This window comes from Canis lupus, chromosome 4 (genome assembly GCF_003254725.2).
Source record: "Canis lupus dingo isolate Sandy chromosome 4, ASM325472v2, whole genome shotgun sequence".
Classification (NCBI taxonomy): Eukaryota; Metazoa; Chordata; class Mammalia; order Carnivora; family Canidae; genus Canis; species Canis lupus.
This window is the reverse complement of record NC_064246.1, coordinates 55,204,831-55,223,924: the sequence shown is the minus strand read 5'-3', so window position 1 is coordinate 55,223,924 and position 19,094 is coordinate 55,204,831. Positions and strand designations below refer to the sequence as shown.

The 19,094-nt window shown below is 41.4% G+C and overlaps 2 long non-coding RNA genes across 2 annotated transcripts; both read left to right on the top strand.

Annotated features, from left to right (window-relative positions):
• Window positions 1-826: 826 nt before the first annotated feature.
• LOC125754986 (uncharacterized) lies at window positions 827-4,787 on the top strand. Its single transcript, XR_007410287.1, has 3 exons — window positions 827-1,753; window positions 3,923-3,977; window positions 4,652-4,787. It is a non-coding gene; the product is annotated as an uncharacterized LOC125754986 (long non-coding RNA).
• A 1,648-nt stretch (window positions 4,788-6,435) lies between these two features.
• Window positions 6,436-10,516, top strand: LOC112651699 (uncharacterized). The gene is made up of 3 exons (XR_003130969.3): window positions 6,436-6,516; window positions 8,666-10,130; window positions 10,327-10,516. It is a non-coding gene; the product is annotated as an uncharacterized LOC112651699 (long non-coding RNA).
• Window positions 10,517-19,094: the final 8,578 nt, after the last annotated feature.

Below are 19,094 nucleotides of genomic sequence, written 5' to 3'. Positions count from 1 at the left end.
CCCTAACAGCTGTTGGTATTAAACACTTGTGTTCAACAGATGCCCCTGGGGAAAAGTCTGTTCAAACTAGTCAGGCTCCAAGTCAAATCAAAGAAAGACATACTCATACTTTCTTTTTCTTTTTTTCATACTCATACTTTCAAGAGGGGTATTCCAAGGAACCAGAAGATAGGTCAAATAATGATAATTTTCTGAACATGGGACTTTGAAGGAGCTCCAACTCCATTCTGGCCTCTTCTGTGGCTGCTAGATTGTTGCTTTTCACCACTGGTTTTTAGGCACTGCTGAGCTGGGGAGAAGAGATGAGACAAGAGCAAGTTAAAATACCACAAAACTCATTGTTCTTATTGAGATTCAATCATTTATCCTGAATAAATCCTCCCTAGATTGCTGTAAGCCTTTGGCTAATATGTAGTTAATTTTGACAATTTGCCACTGTTCTCACTGATTCTATGGAGAAAATTTTTGGAAGTCCTCATTCTCCTCATTGATATCAGCTTCTGAAGTTTCTTTTCATCTCTAGGTTCCTCCATCATCACATTTTTTCTTTGAAATATTTTTGTTGATGAAATCAGATTATTTTCTATCCACTTTAGATTTTGCTGATTGCATCCTTGTCATTTAACATGTTCTTCTGTCCCTGTATTTCCTGTGAATCAAGAGTAAGGTGCATGATTACATTTACATTTGACTTGTTTTTGCAAGACTGTTTCATAGGTGCTGTGTTCTTCCATTGGGAGGGCATGTAAGTATGGTTGGTCTTTCTTTTTTATAATTTTAGTAGCCATTGAAAAATCATTGCATAGGTCCATAATTTATTAGAGCAAAAATGGTGCTATTCCAATTCCAAATTTCTTCACAGTTTAATAACTGAAATTCTTATATACTGAAAATATTTCTTCATTAACTAGTTCAATATACTGAGATATAGCTTATAAAGGAAAGACATACAAAGCTGTTATTTTTACAAAATGAAAATATGGATTTTTAAATATGAGTTAATCATGTAAGCACTGGGCACAGTATCTAGAATAAATCTCATATAGAGTGGTAAAATTATTATGATTGTGTAGAGTGGTGAAATATATTAGCTGGCACCATTTTTCCTCATCATACTTTTAGGGAAATACAATGAAAAAGCCACCTGATGAGAGACATGAGATTCAAAGGTTATGGGTCACCAAAGAAGATAGGTAAACTGCTTTACATTTAAATTTAAATTTGATAGGAATGGGTGGAGGTGAGATTCCAGAGGCTTTTAGCAGTTTGGATTAGGATTAACAAAAGTAATAGAAAATAAAAATAACAGCCATTTAAATAAGGTAGAGAGATATTTTTTCTCATGTGTAAGTGGTTCAGTTAGGTAGTATTGTAAGAGATCTATGCTCCTTCAATCTTGTGTCAAAGTCACCTCCTGTTCCAAGTGACTCCTGGAGTTCTAGTCATGATACCCACACTCTAGCCAGCAGGAAGTAGGAAGGGCAGAGGAGAGCACATACCTCCCAATACGGACATTTCTCAAAGACCATGAACACAAACTATTTCCTCTTATATCTAATTGGCCAGAATGAAGATGGCTGCACCTAATTTCAAGGGAAGCTGGAAAATGTATCTGTACTTAGATCATGTGCCCAGGTAAAAACCAGGGATTCTGTAGGTGAGGAAGGAGGGAGAACATATATTGCGAATAACTGATCATCTCTGTCACAAAGGGGGAAGAGGAAAGGAAACCAAGGGACGGCACGAAGCTAGAGTAAGTGAGTTAGAATTTTCTAGAAGTGAAGTGCACGAGGACTTTTAAGAACAAACATGCTGTCTTAATTTGTACTGTCCCAGAAATAGGACTTGAGACAAGAATTTGAAGACATATACTTTATTTAGTTTATTCTAGGAAGCGCTAGTAGGGGAGTAAGGAAGTAAGGCAGTAAAGGGAGGGCATATATAAGCTGCACTTTTCTAGGTTAAAACTTTAATTAAAAAATTTAAATTTCATCTTTACCGAGGCAGAATTAACACATAAAGTTGTAAGATTATTTAAGGTGTACGTTGTGATGAGTTGATATACAGTTACAGGTATGTTAGCTTGTCTTGTGAAACATTCCCCACATCTTGTTCAGTAACACATCCATTACAGAATTGTTCAAGAGCAAAAATACTAGGAGGTGAGAAGCACTGGGACCATTTGATAAGATTGCCTACCTTGGAGGATGTGTGTGTGTGTGTGTGTGTGTGTGTTCAGGCAATCTTATTTATTTATTCAAAGATATTTTTTGAAGATCTAAATGTAAAGCACAATAATAACACACTACTCTAGGCACTGAGGATATAGCAGTGGAGGAAAAGAAAGGGCAAAATGCCTGCACTCAACAAGCTTTCATTTTACCTTCTCTGGATGATGAGCACAGAGAGACTCTAGCTGACGTCTGCGTCACAGTTAGCTCTAGGATTTGATTGTTCTCTTCTGTGACTGGAAATGTGCCATATCTGGCATCAGATAAAAGCATGTCTTTCTAGGGAGGTGTGAAGAGAGCGAATTGGATGAAGGTTGTCCAAATGTACAAATTTTTCAGTTAGAGGATAAATAAGTACTAGGAATGTAATGTACAGCATGATGACCACAGTTAACACTCTGTATGGTATATTGGAAGTTGTTAGAGTGAATCTTGAGTTCTTATCACAGGGGAGAAAACTTTTTCTCTTTTTCTGTCTCTCTCTCTTTTTTTTTGGTATCTATATAGGGTAATGGGTGTGAACTAAACTTATTGCAGTAATAGCTTCATGATGGGTTAAGTCAAATCAGTATGCTCTATACCTTAAATGTACACTGTGCTGTATGTGGATTATATCTCAATAAAAGCTGGAAAGGAAATAAAGAAGATATTTAGCCCCCCTCCAAAAAAAACATAGCCTTTTCTGTTTCTGAGACATGTGTCAATGAGGATTTATTTTTCCAAAGAGGACTGGATAGTATTTGGCTGTTTCTGTTTTTGTCCTCTTTTGTTGAGAACCTTGAGAATCCAGGGCAGACAAGTGGAGAGGAGGCTCACTCTGCAGCCACGAGCGAGCCAAACTAGAAACACTAGATGGGAAGTGTGAGTGAGAGGATAGGAGACAAAGGATTTCAAAGAGGGTTCCCCAAATTTATCATAAAGCTCCAATATAGGGGGCTTTAAGGCAGACGTTTCCTGTTGTTCCTTCAAGAGTCTTCGAAGCCTAAACTCTGATACCACTTCCCAATTCCCTCAGCACATCTTACATCTTTTAAGAATCTCTAGCCACAATGATGGGGTATGGATTTGTCAGCACGTTTGTTCCAGAGCTCTGTGGACTTGCTGGGCTGGGTGGCAGCTGAGGGGTTCTGGGGTTGAGCCTCCTGCCTTAGGATTCAGGAAATGGTCCCAAGGAGTCTGCTGCTGGGTGAGGAGATGATTCAGGTGTGGGTGGGGGAGGTAAGGAAGCGGGGTTCCAGCTCCATGAGGCTGAATTCTGGCACATTATGGAGAAGGAGATGTGCCAGTGGCATGACCTTTTCCTCTTTCCCCAGACAGCCAGCTTTATTTGTTTAAACACAAGTCGAGGGAGGCCAGCTAGTGGCTAAGAGTGTAGAATCTGGAAAGGGACAGTTCCGCCTTTGCTCATAATGGGAACCAGGACTAGCTATGTGAACCAGCTCTTTCTTTCTTTCTTTCTTTCTTTCTTTCTTTCTTTCTTTCTTTCTTTCTTTCTTTCTTTCTTTCTTTCTTCTTTCTTTCTTCTTTCTTTCTTCTTCTTTTTTTTTTTTTTTAACAGCTGTGTCTTTTGGAGCTTCAATTTTGTCCCTTATAAAGTGGGAGAGACATCGCTATAGACTAGGGTTTTTAAAGATAATGTGCAAATGTGTTTAGCACAGTGCCTGTGCTTAGTGAATGATATCCATTTCTAGGCTGGGCAGATTTGAGGATCCCAGCTCTACAGATGAGGAAGATGAGAGGCACACAGTGAGTCTCTGTGCTCTGCTTCCCATATTCTCTCTCTCCTCTTAGAATCCCCTGTCCTTTCCAGGCACAGCAGGCCCCAAAACCTTGGCCAGGCTTGAGTGCTTTGCTTACCACCCTGAGGAGGCAGAGGCTGTGGGCAGAGAGATCCATTCTTCTGCCCACCTGGGTCAGCACTGCTCCCTACTCTTCTGGGTCTGCCAGGAGCAGACAGGGTCCGGGGTCAGAAGTGAAAGGGAAGGGGAATGGGGCTCCCAGGGAGGCATCCAGTGGCTAAGTGCTGACCTGCTGGTGGAAAGCATTCAAAATGATTCTCTGGCATTTCTCTAAGAGCATTCATATGCAATCCAGGGAGGGCACAATCCCTGAAAGGCAGGTGGAAATGCATCCCTGCTGTTCTCAGGAGGGCACATTTGGAAGGCTCTTGTCCAATTAAAGTATTACAGAGCCCAACTACTCCTCAAGGTTATTTCTGAAGAGGGAGGGGTTGGTTTTTGTCTCCTCATAGCGTGGAGATGAAGAACAGAAGCCAGCATCTGATAAAGAACAAGAGGATGCTCGAGTCTGTGCTGATGCGGCTGGCCTTAAGTCTGCGTGTGGGTGTGTATGTGCGTGTGGGTGTGTGTTTGTATGTGTGTGCTTTTGTTCTGGACCTTTCTCTCTCTCTTGTCTCTTAGTGGCTCTGAAGATTCGGACCATGTTAGTTGTGAATCCTGGGTGTCCTTGAGAAAGTGAAGATGATAATAATACCTGCCTCACTGAGAGAAGGTGCATGTGAAGCACTTAGCAGGGTGCCTGGCACATAGTAGATGCTCAATAAACTGTGTATGTTTTTGTATAACTTTTTCTTCTGTGTGTGCGTATCTCTTATTGGGGCCAGTATAGGGGCTATACTAAGGGTCTTGGGTTGCAGATAACGAACATGTTTGCAGGTTAGCTCCATGGGATCAGCACCAAGAACAGCACCTGGCTCAGCTTGGGGCCTTGACAGCTAGCTGGTGACTGAATAGATGAGTGGCCAGCCTGGAGCTAACATAAGTATAGAGGGGAAAATAATGTAGAAAACATCAATTGTCACATGAACCCATGGGTGGGGATGAGGAAGGCCTCAGGAAGAGATATAAGCTGGGGTCTTGAATGCCACAGGGACAGGCTTGTCAATTCTCTGTCTACCTGTGCACAGTTACTTTGTTCTTTTATCTCCTGTAGATTAGTTTCTTCTGCTCCTCAGGCTATTTGGTAAATTCTGGCTACCTCATAATTATCAGTCCAGCTAGTCTCAGATACTGAAAGATGTCTGAGTCTTGATTTCATATTCCCAGGAGTGATCTGATTGGCTTGGGCCAGATCTATTACTTCTTAGTCTAATCAGAAATGATAGAGAGTAGGGCTCCCTGGCTCTCATCCCCTTGCATAGATCGGGGGAAATTTCTAGATGAGCTGGCTCTTGTGAGCTAGTAAAGGACTGGTTCAGTGGTTGCCTTGCCTTACTGAATTTGGAAGAAGGGACCCATCCACAGAAGGGATGAGAGTGGGCTGGGAGCATAGTCTTTAACTTCAGAGTCTGGGTGGGAAGAAATGAAGAAATGTGTATGGAGAATTAAAGAATGAATGGATTCCCTGTTTCTGTCTGGATGGTTTATATGGAGTGGTATTTGGGAGCATATGAAAGAAATTCTTCCCATTGAGGCCTGAAATTTCCTGTGTACCAGCCTTGTAACATTTTCTGTTCTAATAGGAATGATGAGTGTTAATGAATGTTAGACCTTAGTTCTTGAGCAAGGTGTACTAAAGATCATTGCACTCTTTCCTGTAAGTTATCTATAATATTACCCCAGGGAGAATGAGTTACATAGGCAAATCCATGTCAATTTTAGTATTCTAAAATAAGTTTGGCCCTTCTATTGAGCTGTGTTTTTCATTAATCCAGTTGTTCTCAGGGATGATCTCCTCCTGACCACATCAAAATTACCTGGGAACTTGTTAGAAATGCAGATTCATGGCCCCTACCCTGGGCTTACAGAAGCTTTCCCCGTGAGCCCCATGCATGCAGAATTTGGGAAAACCATTGCCTTCATCTCTTTAGGGAGAGGCTTGTCTCTTGGCTCAAGGCTTCATAGGATATATCTCTGTGAAGGCTTTTCTGAGCAAAGTCTTTGAGATTAAGCCCTCAGGAGGCCTTAGGTAGGTATTGCCATTAAGTTCCAATGATAGCTTCTCTCAGCCTTGGGAAAAGTTATAATTCCTGAAGAGATAGATATTGGCCTGGGAACTCCTTTTAGAGGCTCAGCTATAGAAGGTGGTACTACTCTGTCTTTTATCTTTCAGAAGAATAAGTGATGTCAGCATGAGGTTCACACTGAGACAGTGGACACTTTCCACCTTCAGGCAGAGGTGGTGTGTAAAGCACTCTTAATTGAATTGCGATGGACCAATGTCAAATTTCAGCCTTTATTCGTAGGTGGAGTGGGAAGAAAAAGAAAAGACATATTCAGTATCTGCATCCCTTTACCTCGCTGAATTCCTGCAATGGCCCACAAAGGTAGATAATATCGTTGATAGATACTGCCATCCTTGAAGAAAAGTGAAATAGTTTGACCACTATTTGACCAACAAATGCTAAAGTGGGGATTCAAACCTAGACAACTATATGCCAAAAACCAAATTGTTAATTAAGGCTACAACATTTGCACATGGCACTTAGCCTCTTCTTTTTCCCCTTCTGTTTTTCCTTTTCCCCATCCCTGCATTGTGCCTACACTGAGCTTCCTGCCCTCAGGGGAGGGTGAGGCAGAGCTTCTAGGCTTTTTGTGCTCCCATCCACTGAGTTCAAGTAGTATTGAAAGAGAGATTTACTACTCTCCACAGCCCTATCTGGACTGGAAAAATATCCCGTGGTGTGGAGAGGTGATATAAACAGTGGACGCTGTGGGTCTGGGAGAGAGATATCCTGCATCCTGCCCCTTGGGCTCATAGGAGAGCATTGTGGTGCAGCCAATCTTATTGGAGAGGCAGGGCAGGCCAAGCACAGAGTGCTCCACTCAGAAGCAAGGGCAGGTTGCTAGGCCCGAAGAAGCCAAGTGTGAAGCCACAGGGGCATCTTGTGTAGACCTGACCTCACTCCCAGCCTACTGCCCCCCAGAGACCCCACCCATGAGCTTTGACATGATCCTGGTGTTATCTGTGGGTAAACGTGTGTACTGGGAACCAGAGGTACTATGTGGATTGAAAATGAGTTTCTGTCATCTTGACAGAATAAGAACTCACATTCAAGTTGAGCTGAGTCATAAGAGTGAAAGAAATTGTGTTTTTGCACAAATGAATGTGTGAACTGGGAATCAATCGTAGCCTCTACACATACTTGGCTCATTTGTTGCGCTCATTGACCTGTGAGGTAGGTGGGGCTCTCTAAGGGCCCCTTTTGTCTCTTGTCGTTGCACAGCATTTAGCTATGAAGTCCACCCCATTTGCCCTCCTTTTGCAAACAGGATTTCCCTACCGGTTTGGGCACCTGGCTGGCACCTGTCTGCCACTAGGTGGGGGGTTGCAAATCACAGGATGTGTGGGGTCTTGCTGGGGCTTGTCGGAGATAGTGGGACAAGCGTTTGAAATGACAAGTGAGGGCGACTTCCTTGGTGGTCACAAGTTCTCAAGTTCTCTTCTTCCCCTGCCAGAGCGTCTAGTGCTCTTTATTTTGCTAACCTGGGTTTTTAAAATTACAAAAGTAACGTTACTTTGCAAATAATTGAGAAATTTGTCCCTTTAACCCATCCCTGTTTCTTCTCCTCAGAGAGATCCACCAGTAACAGTTTGGTCTGTACTCCTCCTGTTTTTGTTTTCCTTTGAGTTTAACATGTACAACACGAACTCCTATGTACATACGTGCCTGTGTAGGTGTATCCACATATCCTCATACACAGCTACGTGTACATCGTTTTCCAACTTGCTTGTTTTCACTCAGCATATTTTATAAGCATTTTCTCAAATCAGTACAGGTAGATGCCTCATATTTATTGCCTGCCTCGCAATCTGTGGTTTAAATGTACTACAATTTTTAGAACCACCCTCCACCTTCTCTTCTCCTCTTTCCTTCCTTCTTTTTCTTTTGACTATTATTAACAATGCTGAAATGAATCTTTTCATACCCATAACATCCTGCCCTTTCATTAGTATCTGCTATTTTAGTGTAGTTTGCTTTGTTTTACTTTTGCATCAACTGGGTCCTAAGTTATTCACATTGAAAATTTCTGTAGCTACTGCCAGAATTGCTCTTCATAAAGCTTGTCCTATTTTAAACTCCCACCAACAGGTACAAAGAGCAGTGTTTCTAAATCCTGCATTATACTTACCTGTTTAATAACAATGCAAGGACCAGGCTGGCAAATCCCCGTCCTCCTCGCAGGGATCTGCCAACCTGGTCCTCAGCACTTAGCACAGCGTCTCCCCACCGCAGGTGTTCAGTTGGTATTTGTGTGAGTGAGAGAGAACGTGTAGAGTAAATACTTGCCAAGAACTCATTCTGAAAATTGTACTCGGGGAAATTTTTAGACAAGACATTTAACTGACAAGAAAAATATTCCAGCTTGGAGGATGTTAATTCTCTAAATTCACTTGAGATGATGAAAGTAAGAAAAAATAAAAACAACACTTATTTTGCTTCAAAACTTTAACCTGTCGCTTTGGCTCAATAGGTACATGAAGAGGGGAAAAAACCCAACTTTGGCTTCTCCAGGTGGGTTCAATTTGGATAATATATTTGCACAGAAGTGTAGACGGGAGCCTCCTCTGGGAGGCTGGCCATTTTCACTGTGGATTCCCAGGTAATCCCCCCAGAGCAGGATCTGGATCAGTTGTCCTACTAAGTATAAGGCACATTGCCAAGGCATGGCCTGGTCCCTTAGGCTGAGAGACAGAGAGTAGGGCCAGTTCATGGCAGAAAGGGTCTGGCATATGTCCTGCCTTTTTTTGCTCTGTGGCCTTGGGCAGGTCTCTTTGCCTCTGTAGGCCTCACTGCCCTCACTTCTAGAGTAGGAGTGATCATTTTGCCTCTTGGCTGGTTGCAAGGCCCAGAAGCAGGTTGAGAATGGTAGCGTGCTATGCGAATGTGAAGTGTCAGTTGCAGACTATCTTGCTGGCCTCTTGAGAAGACTTGACATAAGCAGGTGAGAAGTGCAGTGGGAAAAGTGAGAGCCCTCTGATGCTCAAGGAGAACAGTGCTCCAGGGGCCCCTAGGGAGAATAGTTAAGCAGCAGGATGGAGAGATTGAGAGGAGGTTGGAGGGCTGGGTGAGGCCTGAGGACTGAAGCCTCCGGGGGGCCAGAGGAAGGCAGCTGAGACTTTCAGGGACACAAAGGACTTTCTCCATTTCTCCACCACACAGGGACCTGTCTCCCTGGGGCTGCTTTGCTTGATTTGGTGTGCTGTTAACCTTTGCTCAGCCCCAGGCTGTGTTTAACTTGGGGCCATGGGCAGGGGGAGAAGGTCACAACAAATTTAGTGGGAGGCATTTTAAGTACCTAAAGCAATAAATCCTCATGTACCTCGAGCCTGCCCAGGCTTCCCCAAACCTGGGAATTCAATTTTGTGCAGCGCACACAGTTTGCCAAGCACGCTAAGTCATCAGGAGAACAACTTGATGTATTGCTGTGGGGAAAAAAATTGCCGTGTCCCTTTCTTCATTCAAATTAACACCTTTTCATACTGGGCTGACAGGTGACTGATCACCTGAGAATACATCCTGGCTTCAAGTGATTTGATAACTCTTCCTTCTCTGTTTCCCTGTCTTTATTTTCATGCCTTAAAAAGTCAGGAGAAAACATTATTATTATTATTGCTAGAGAATCACTACCTGATTCATAAGCCCTAAGCCCTGGGGCCTGGCATATGGTAGGCATGAATAAATGATGAACGAATAAATGACTAGATTTGGTTGATGTCTGCAGATTGCCCTTTTTCCTTCCCAGAGGATCAGAGGAAGCTTTTGCTTTGTTTTGTTTTTTTGACATTTTTTTTTTTTCTTTGCATGGTGGACACTGTGTGAGGTCAATGTGTGCACTGCTCAGATGCCCGTCTGAGGAGGTAGAGGACTTGGCCCAGCTGCTGGGAGTGCTGGTGGCCCCTGGAGTGACTGAGTTGTAGAGAGTCGTCTTGCCCAAGGTGAGGCCTTCCTGGGGTGACCCAAATTCAGCAATTGATCCACATGGGGTTATAAAGACCCAACCTTCTCAGCCCAACGGGGACAATTCCAAAGGGTCATTTTAGCTCAGCATCTCTCCCCATGGGGTGGGCTGCTGTTGGGTTGCATCGCAGTTTCACGTTCCCTTCATGCCATTCCCTCCCTTCCCTTCCACAGATGTTGACCCCAGGAGCACCCCTCAAACAACATCCAGCACTCTAGATTCCATTTTGGAGTCTGCTTCCCATGGAGATGGACCTGCCACATTTTGTTCTGTTTTTGGATAGATTCCACTCTGACCTTCCTCCTCACTGGTGATACTATCAGCTGACATGTTATCGAGTGCTTGTATGAGGCAGGCACTCTACCTGCCTCTTTTCTTTTCTTTTCTTTTCTTTTCTTTTCTTTTCTTTTCTTTTCTTTTCTTTTCTTTTCTTTTCTTTCTTTCTTTCTTTTTTTTTTTTTTTTTTTGTTACCTGCCTCCTTTCACTCGGTCTTTCCGAGAGCCCTGGGTGAGAGGCTCTATTAGAATCTGTGTGCTAGAGGTAGGGACATGAGGCTGGGCATTCAGTGACTCATCCAAGGTCACGGCCGGTAAATGCTGGAGTCAAAACTTGAACTCAGTGGCATTCTAGAGCCTGGACTCTTCACTATTCTGCTTCCTTCTAGTGCCTCTGCTGGTAACTTCAGATAAATCTGGGGAAAGGAGTTTGATGATCTCAGGCTAGCATTTCCCAAAAGGTTTTGTAGGACTCAGATGCTTTTTGTAAAGGAGTTCTAGAGTCGAATAGGTGGGGAATATTTCACATTGAGGGTCCTATTACATTAATCATCTACATTCATGTAGTAGCAGCTCTGAGGAGTCCTACGTAGGGAAACCCGATGTGTTTTCCAAACTTATTTGGCCACAAAAAATCCATGGTGTTCTGTGAGAAAAAATACCATAGGAAACACTGGCCTACACCTTCAATGCCTATTTTACTTTACCAGGGGAGAGGGGGTTGGTTAATGTGTGCTGGGTTACCTTTTCTGATCCTAATCATTATGGTACTAAATGAGTTGTTTCAAAGCTGTAAAATAGAAATAACTCTTTATCTCATGAAACTCATGTTGTGATCAAATGAGGAATGAGCTACAAAAAGTTTGACAATCCTTAGTTACTGTACAGATGTTAGGAATTTTAAAAGTATTAATATTTTTGGATTCAAGGGGCTGATCTATCAAAAGCCTCATATAAAATTTGGTTTTATAAAAATTTCTGAGGGGAATCTGGTCTCCACATATATGTATGTTAAGGATTGTTTGAAAGAATTATAATTAGAACACAGAAGATTAATGTATTAAAGCTAAGTCATACTTAAAATGGGAAATACTTATTCATCAAATAATTTTGGGGCATGCATTGTGTACCTATGCAAATGTCCCCGGGAATTTAAGAAAGTGTACATTATGGACTTGATCTTTAAAGAATTTACTACATACAGCACAGAGGGCAAACACAGGGCATACCTTTTCTGTTTTCAGCTGGCCCTGCCCATTGCAGACTTTGCCAATCAATCATTCCACTCTTAACCACTGAGCCCAGATGCAGCTTCAGAGTTCTCCCTCCAGCACTCGAGACAGCCACTACTAACATGATCAGTGGCATGGGAAATGAAACCTATGTCTACAGAATGATGATCTGTAGAGTGTCAACCTGCATACATAAAGAGTATGCACCAAGTGAGAGGGTGACAGGTGCCAAGATAATTGTAAAGTCAGAGTATACAGTACGTGTCTGGATAAGGGGAGTCAGCCCTTCCTAGAAGAGGCAGGAGTTAAACTAGGTTTGAAGGATGGCAGGGACTTGGATGGTGATCAGGATCAGGGAGGGTATCCCAGGACACCCCAAATACCCAAAAGACAGCCTGAATCTAAAATCTTTGCTGATGATTTCACCACTGCAGGTAGGCATTGCTGTTTCCTTACCCTAGATTCTAGAAGACTGGTACATCTCAGAGTCACTTTGACCTTCTGATTGGCTGCCAGCATCCAGATTGTGATTTCAGTCTGTTGCCGAGTCAGAGACAGAGAACCCAAATTCCAGGTGCCCATAAATTACTTCTAGTTATTGCAATGACAAAAGGCCTCTTCGAAGGTGACTTGCTCACTCCCTGTTTTATAGCCTCATACATCAAAGAGGAAGATGGAGCGGAGTCAGTTACTGTGAGGAAATCCAGACTGCAGGAGAAACGGGTGGCAACTGTCTGCGAAATTGAGCACTTTCTGTCAAAACTTAATTAAATTAGCCTCGATTCTATAAATAATAGAGCAAGTTTCCCTCCCCCATCCCTCCAGACCCCCTTGATGTCTCCCTCTATCTCCTGAGAGATAGATCTCTTCTGAGTGTGGTGCAATAGGAGGCAGTTTGTAAAAATTAGGCAATGATAATTCAGACTTTGCATTAATTTACAGAAGCAGAATATGCTTCGGGTTAGAAGGGGTAGCAACCTGCAAGATGTGTGACATGCTCAGTGAAGTCTAAAGGAGAAGACAACCAGAGGAGATGTGGGGGGCTGGGAAACTTGCCTCCATGCTTTTAAGTAGCCAGCTCTATGATATTGGTTGGATCTCTTTCCTTTTGGCTCCTCAGTTTCTCTATCCAGGTCACACTGAAGGCTTTGTATCAGCCAGATTTATTTCTCATCCGTGCCACATGTTCACTGTAGGTCAGCAAGGGCTTGTTTCCATGTCTCCTTGTCCTGGGACTCAGATGGAGCAGCTAGTTTCTGTTGCTGCAGATTGTTGTGATGGAAGTGACAGAGGGGAGCACTGGGGGGAGGAGGGGCTGTCTCTCACTGGCAGTCCTGTGGCCGAGAAGTGACAGGTGTCATGTGCTCTCACAATTCATTGGATGGAACACATCCTTTGGCCCTACACAAACATAGGGGACCAGATAGTGCAGTCAGTGGTATTGTGCACCTGGCATTTGGTGAACAGCATTGATGAATGTCCTGGCCTCTTCCAACACTAAAGTTTTAGAATTCTTTAGCTTTCATCAAACTATGATTTTTTTAAATTTCTACATTTCAACTTTAAGATTCTTGTCTACTCACCTTCATCCACCAAGTGCTGATTGATCATGCCCTAATTTCCTCAGGAATAGGTCTACTATCCCTAACTAATCTTATTGTCCATCAATAGATGAATGAATAAAGATGTAGGACACACACACACAAAGGAATATTACTCAGCCATAAAAAATGAAACTTGCCATTTGCAACAATACAAATGGATCTAGAAGATATAATGCTAAGTGAAATAAATCAGAGAAACACTAATACTGTATGATTTAACTCATTTGTGTAATTAAAGATACACCTGCTCCCAAACACCAGGCTCTTATCTATAGAGAAAAAACTAATGGTTACCAGAAGGGAGGGGGAAGATGGGTTAAATGTATTATGGGAATTAAGAGTACACTTAACATGATGAGCACTGACTAATGTAAAGAATTGTTGAATCACTGTTGTATACCAGAAATTAATATAATGCTGTGTGTTAACTGTACTGGAATTTTTAAAAAATAAATAAATATTTAAAAGAAATGAAAGATGGTAGATAAATAAGTGGATGATGATGATGACAGGGAAGACAATGAGTTCACTTCCAGAAATGTGGACTGCCGTGGGATATCTAGATGGATGAATCCAGTATACGTGGAAAAAGGCCAGGAGCCTCCATGTATTTGTGTTCTTTCCAGATGTTTTCTTGTGGTTGATTTCTAGTTTTATAGGTTGTGGTTGGAAAAGATGCATGATGTAATTTCATTGTTTTTGAATTTTTTGAGACTGTTCTGTGGCCTAATGTGTGCTATAGAGAATGTTCCATGTGCATGTGAAAAGAACATATCTTTTGCTGATTTTGGATGGAATGTTCTGAGTACATCTGTTAGATCTATCTAGTCCAATGTGTCATTCAAAGCCACTGTTTCCTTGTTGATTTTCTGTCTGGATTATCTACCTAGTGATATAAGTGGGGTGTTAAGTCACCTACTATTATTGTGTCACTGTTGATCTCTTTCTTTATGTTTGTGAATAGTTGCTTTATATATTTGGGTACTCCCATGTTGGGTGTGTAAATATTTACAATTGTTATAACTTTTTGTTGAATTGTTCTCTTTATGATTATGTGGTGTCTTTCTTTGTCTCTTGTTAGTCTTTGTTTTGGTTGTCGTTGTTAGTCTTTGTTTTAAAGTCTGTTTTGTCTAAGTATTATTGCTACTCGGGATTTCTTTTCATTTCCACTTACATGATAAATGCTTTTCCGTCCCTTTACTTCCATCCACATGTATCTTTAGGTCTGAAATAAGTTTTTCATATAGATGAGTCTTGCTGTTTTATCCATCCTGTCACCCTCTGCCTTTTAACTGGAGCATTTAGTCCATTTACATTCAAAGTAATGATTGATAGGTATGTATTTATTATCATTTTGTCACTTGTTTTCTGAATGTTTTTGTAGCTCCTTTCTGTTTCTTTCTTCTCTTGCTTTTTGATGACTTTAGTGATATACTTGAAATTTTTTTTTAAATTTTATTTACTTATGATAGTCATACAGAGAGAGAAAGAGGCAGAGACATAGGCAGAGGGAGAAGCAGGCTCCATGCACCGGGAGCCCGATGTGGGATTTGATCCGGGATCTCGAGGATCGCGCCCTGGGCCAAAGGCAGGCGCCAAACCGCTGTGCCACCCAGGGATCCCTACTTGAAATATTTTTACTTTATTTTTTGTATATCAAAGTTTTTGATTCATGATTACCATAAAATTTATTTATATTATTTTATTCGTATAGCAGTCTATATTAAGTTGATTATCATCCGCTCTTTTTTACTCATTGTTAGCATGATGGCCCAGTGATGAAATTGGAAGTTACATGGGCTTAAGTTGGAATAATTGCCATATAGTTGCTGTGCAGCCTTGGGCAGGTGACCTAACTCTTCTGAACCCTAACCTCAGAAATGGGGACAAAAATAGTACCTACCTCATTGGCTTAGTTTGAAGTTGAATGGGATCATTATGTAAATTGCTAAGATAGCATATGGCTCTGCCTTAGTTTAGGCATTTATTTTTCCTGTCCAGATGATTGTAATAGCCTCCTAACTTATTGGTCTCCCTGTTTCCTCTGGTCTTGCTCACCTCCACTGACTCTTATTTTTACCAAAATTTTCCTTCCAAGATACAGCTCTGATTACCTCATTTTACTACTCAGGACCCTCAAATATTTCTTCCTTGCCTAAAGGATAAAAGCCAAACTTATTAGCTTCAGGTGCCTCAACAATGCTAAACTATAGGGGTACTCAATAGATACCTGTAGAGTACAGATTTGCTTATTTACCTGTAATCTACTATGATACAGGCTGGCTAATTCTTGTTGGAAGACCTGTGACCATCTAGTAAGGTTTTGAGCAGGATTGAGCACTGCACAACTCCAGGGTGTGCTTTTCACATTATATGCTAAGTGAATGGCACCACTAGAATACAGTGATGCTCCCTGGAGTCGAACAGTGCAGGGGATGGAAGAGTTTTGGATTCTGGTGTGGTCTCTGTTCTTGAGCAAGTCCCTTAATGGCTTTGGGTCTTAATTATCAAATGCAGGCAGCAAGGCCTATATTCTCTCCCTTTATACCTGTGGGGGAGATTGTGAAAATGAAAGGGATTATAAACTGGGAAGTGCTGTCTCTCCCAAATTCTCTTGCTATTATTGTCGCTGGGAGTGACTGTAGCAGTGAAGACTAGAAGAACCTAATCGTCTGTAGTTTCTAAGATAAAAGCCCCATTAGGAGCAGTGGGTGTGTGATAAGCCCAAGCATATTATTTATTTATAATTTAGAGTACCTTGTTTTTCTTATTTCAACAGCATTACTCATAATAGCAGAAAACAATAGTCTAGCAAAAAAGAAAATAAAAATATCCATAATCCCACCCACATAGGAGCAAACATTACTTTTTTTTTAGAATCTTTCCCAGGCATATGTGGTATATGTACCATTTTATAGCTTGCTTCCCTCCCCCACTTCATGTGCCACAAATCTCTTTTCATATTAATAAATATACCTTCATAGTGTGATTATTGATGGATTCATATTACTCTGATGTGAGGATACACTTTATTTAACCAATGCATTTTGGCTGGCACTTAGGTCAATTTTTACATTTTCCTGTTAAAAATGGGCTGCAAGAAACATACTTATAGCAAAATCTGTGTGCACATCCATGCTTATTTCCTCAGGTTAAATCACAGAAGTGGAATTACAGGGTCAAAGAGTAGGCATATTTTTTTTAAAGGCTTTTGCAAAGAACTGTCAATTGCCTCTAGTGAGATTGTATGCTCAATTGGATTTTGAAGGTCATTTCTGTCTAATAGTGGAGCGTGCAAAATAAATAAACTTTGAACTTTCAAATGGAATTAGTCTCTGCTGGGTTGTATTATGGGTTTAGTCAGAAATGTGGGAATGGTGTTCAGTGATATAGTAGGAAAGCCCTATTAATAGGTCTAGGCTATTTTTTTTTCTTGAGATCTTCTTAATATTTAAAAATTGGGGTATAATTTTTATAAAATACAGTTTTATTTTAATTGATTTGGATAGAGATGGCTAGAAGTCACACATATCTGATTCTCTTCTCCTTCCAAGCATATAGAAGATATTTTCCAATTCTTTGCAGTATGTGGAGCTGGTGACTACGTCTAGCCAGTGGGTTGTGAGCAGAATGATATGGGTCACTTCTGGAGTGAAGGACTTAATTGCCAGTAACAAACACCTTCCCCCACCAAGCTCACGACCAGATCTTTATCTTCTCCATGTTCCCTGAGGAGTCCCTCTGTTACTAAGGGTGCACTACAGGACCGTGGGGCCTCAGTCAACTTGGGTCTCTGAGCATCTTCTTAGGACAGTTGCCCTGGAAAATCACCTATGTTACAGTGGACTTTGTGTGAATGAGAAACCAACTATGCTAAATCACTAAGATTTTGGGGGTTATTTTTTTTTAACTGAAGCATAATCTAATTCGTTCCAAATTATACAGTATGTAATTTGTTTTTTTATTAAAGATTTTTAAAAAAATATTTTATTTATTTATTCATGAGAGACACAGAGAGAGAGAAGCAGAGACACAGGCAGAGGGAGAAGCAGGCTCCACGCAGGGAGCCTGATGTGGGACTCAATCCCGGGTCTCCAGGATCGCCCCCTGGGCTGAAGGTGGTGCTAAACCGCTGAGCCACCTGGGCTACCCTACAGTATGTAATTTGATTCCAGAGCTAAGTTATTAGTCATCTCACAAATACTTCGCAGAGAGCCTGTTCTGTGCTGGGCACTGTGGAGGAGGGAAGAAAGATAAACTTAATCTTTGTTTGCAAAATCTATACAATTCATGGTTCATCTCTATTGTTGGTTGAATAACATGTATATATATTGAATATTATAGATAGGTGTAGCATATACTCTTTAAAGGGATTTTGTTCATGACAAGCTACTTCATATATTAATAACAGGTGTAAAGAACATCTGTTCTAGTTCTAACCAGCGTAGTGCAGCTTTCTTCCTTTGAAAAACTTCTCATGCTCCATGTGGTTCAGATGGGGTAGATAATTATAGCCTCCACTCCCCTAGCCACTGGAAAAGCCATATAACTTCCCTGGAATTTTTTGAGTTGAAGATGGGAGTGGTAGCCCTCATCTGCCCCCTGTGTCATAAGCTGTAAGGAATTGATCCCTGAGGAGCCTGAGACAATGAGGACAACTCAGAGAGACCAAAGCTGACATGAAATCAGGAATATTGAACAGAGAGTGATTCTGATGCTGTTTGAGCTTCTGGATCCTGACTAGCCTGGGTCCAGCACCATCTGTGTGTGTCCACATGCGTCAGCCTATACATTCTCTTTCTTTTTTGTTTAAACTAATTTCAGTTGGTTTCTGTCTCTTCCAGTAGAATTCTCATTAATATAACAAATATTGTATTTGTCGACAGAAATAATCTCATTGCTGATAACCACCAGCATTTATTGAAACCTTTACATACATAATCTCATTTGACCCTGATAACAATCCCATGACATCGGTATACTTATTAGTGTCATCCCCACTTTACAGAGGAAGAGAGTAAAGCCAGCCAAGACAGGTCACTGGCTCAAGGGCACACAGTTTGTAAGTGGTGGGAGGAGAATAAGACTCAGCTCAATTCCCAAGCTCACAGTCTTAGCATTTCTCCATGAGCATGAGTATTTTTTGTTTTTATTTTTAAAGATTTATTTATTTATTGGAGATATATAGATAGAGCATGAGCAGGTCAGGGGAGGGGCAGGGGGAGAGAGGGAGAGAGAGAGAGAGAGAGAGAGAGAGAGAGAGAGAGAGAGAATCTCAAGCAGACTCCATGCTGAGCTCAGAGCTTGATGTGGAACTTGATCTCATGACCCTGAGATCATGACCTGAGCCAAAATCAAGAGTCGGACACTTAATCAACTGAGCCACCCAGGTGCCCCCAGGCATGAGTTTGGTAACAAGGTTTATAGAAAGTGTTTTCTATTTTTTTCTTTCTCTGACCTTCTCTTCAAAGCATGACAAAATCATTTGTGGCTGTTTTGTAGAAGTATGTATAATTCTGTTTTGCAGAAGTGAAATACAAATCCTTATAATTTTTTTTATTTTAAAAGAATCCAGAAGAAATATTCAATAATTTGGTGTAATTCTAGAATCTTTGCCTAGGAGTACGGAGATTGAGAAGGTGAGAAATTGTGAGAATAAGAATCTTCAGTGAATGAATTAATGTTTTCAACTGCATAAAACCCCTGATTTTTTTCTGCTGTATTACCCCATGTCACCCATGGTTTTTATTTTATTGCTTTCACTCCTTTTGAATGTCAGGGCAGCTTGGAGAAACCCATGGGTCTTTCTGGTGAACTGGCCATAGGGCA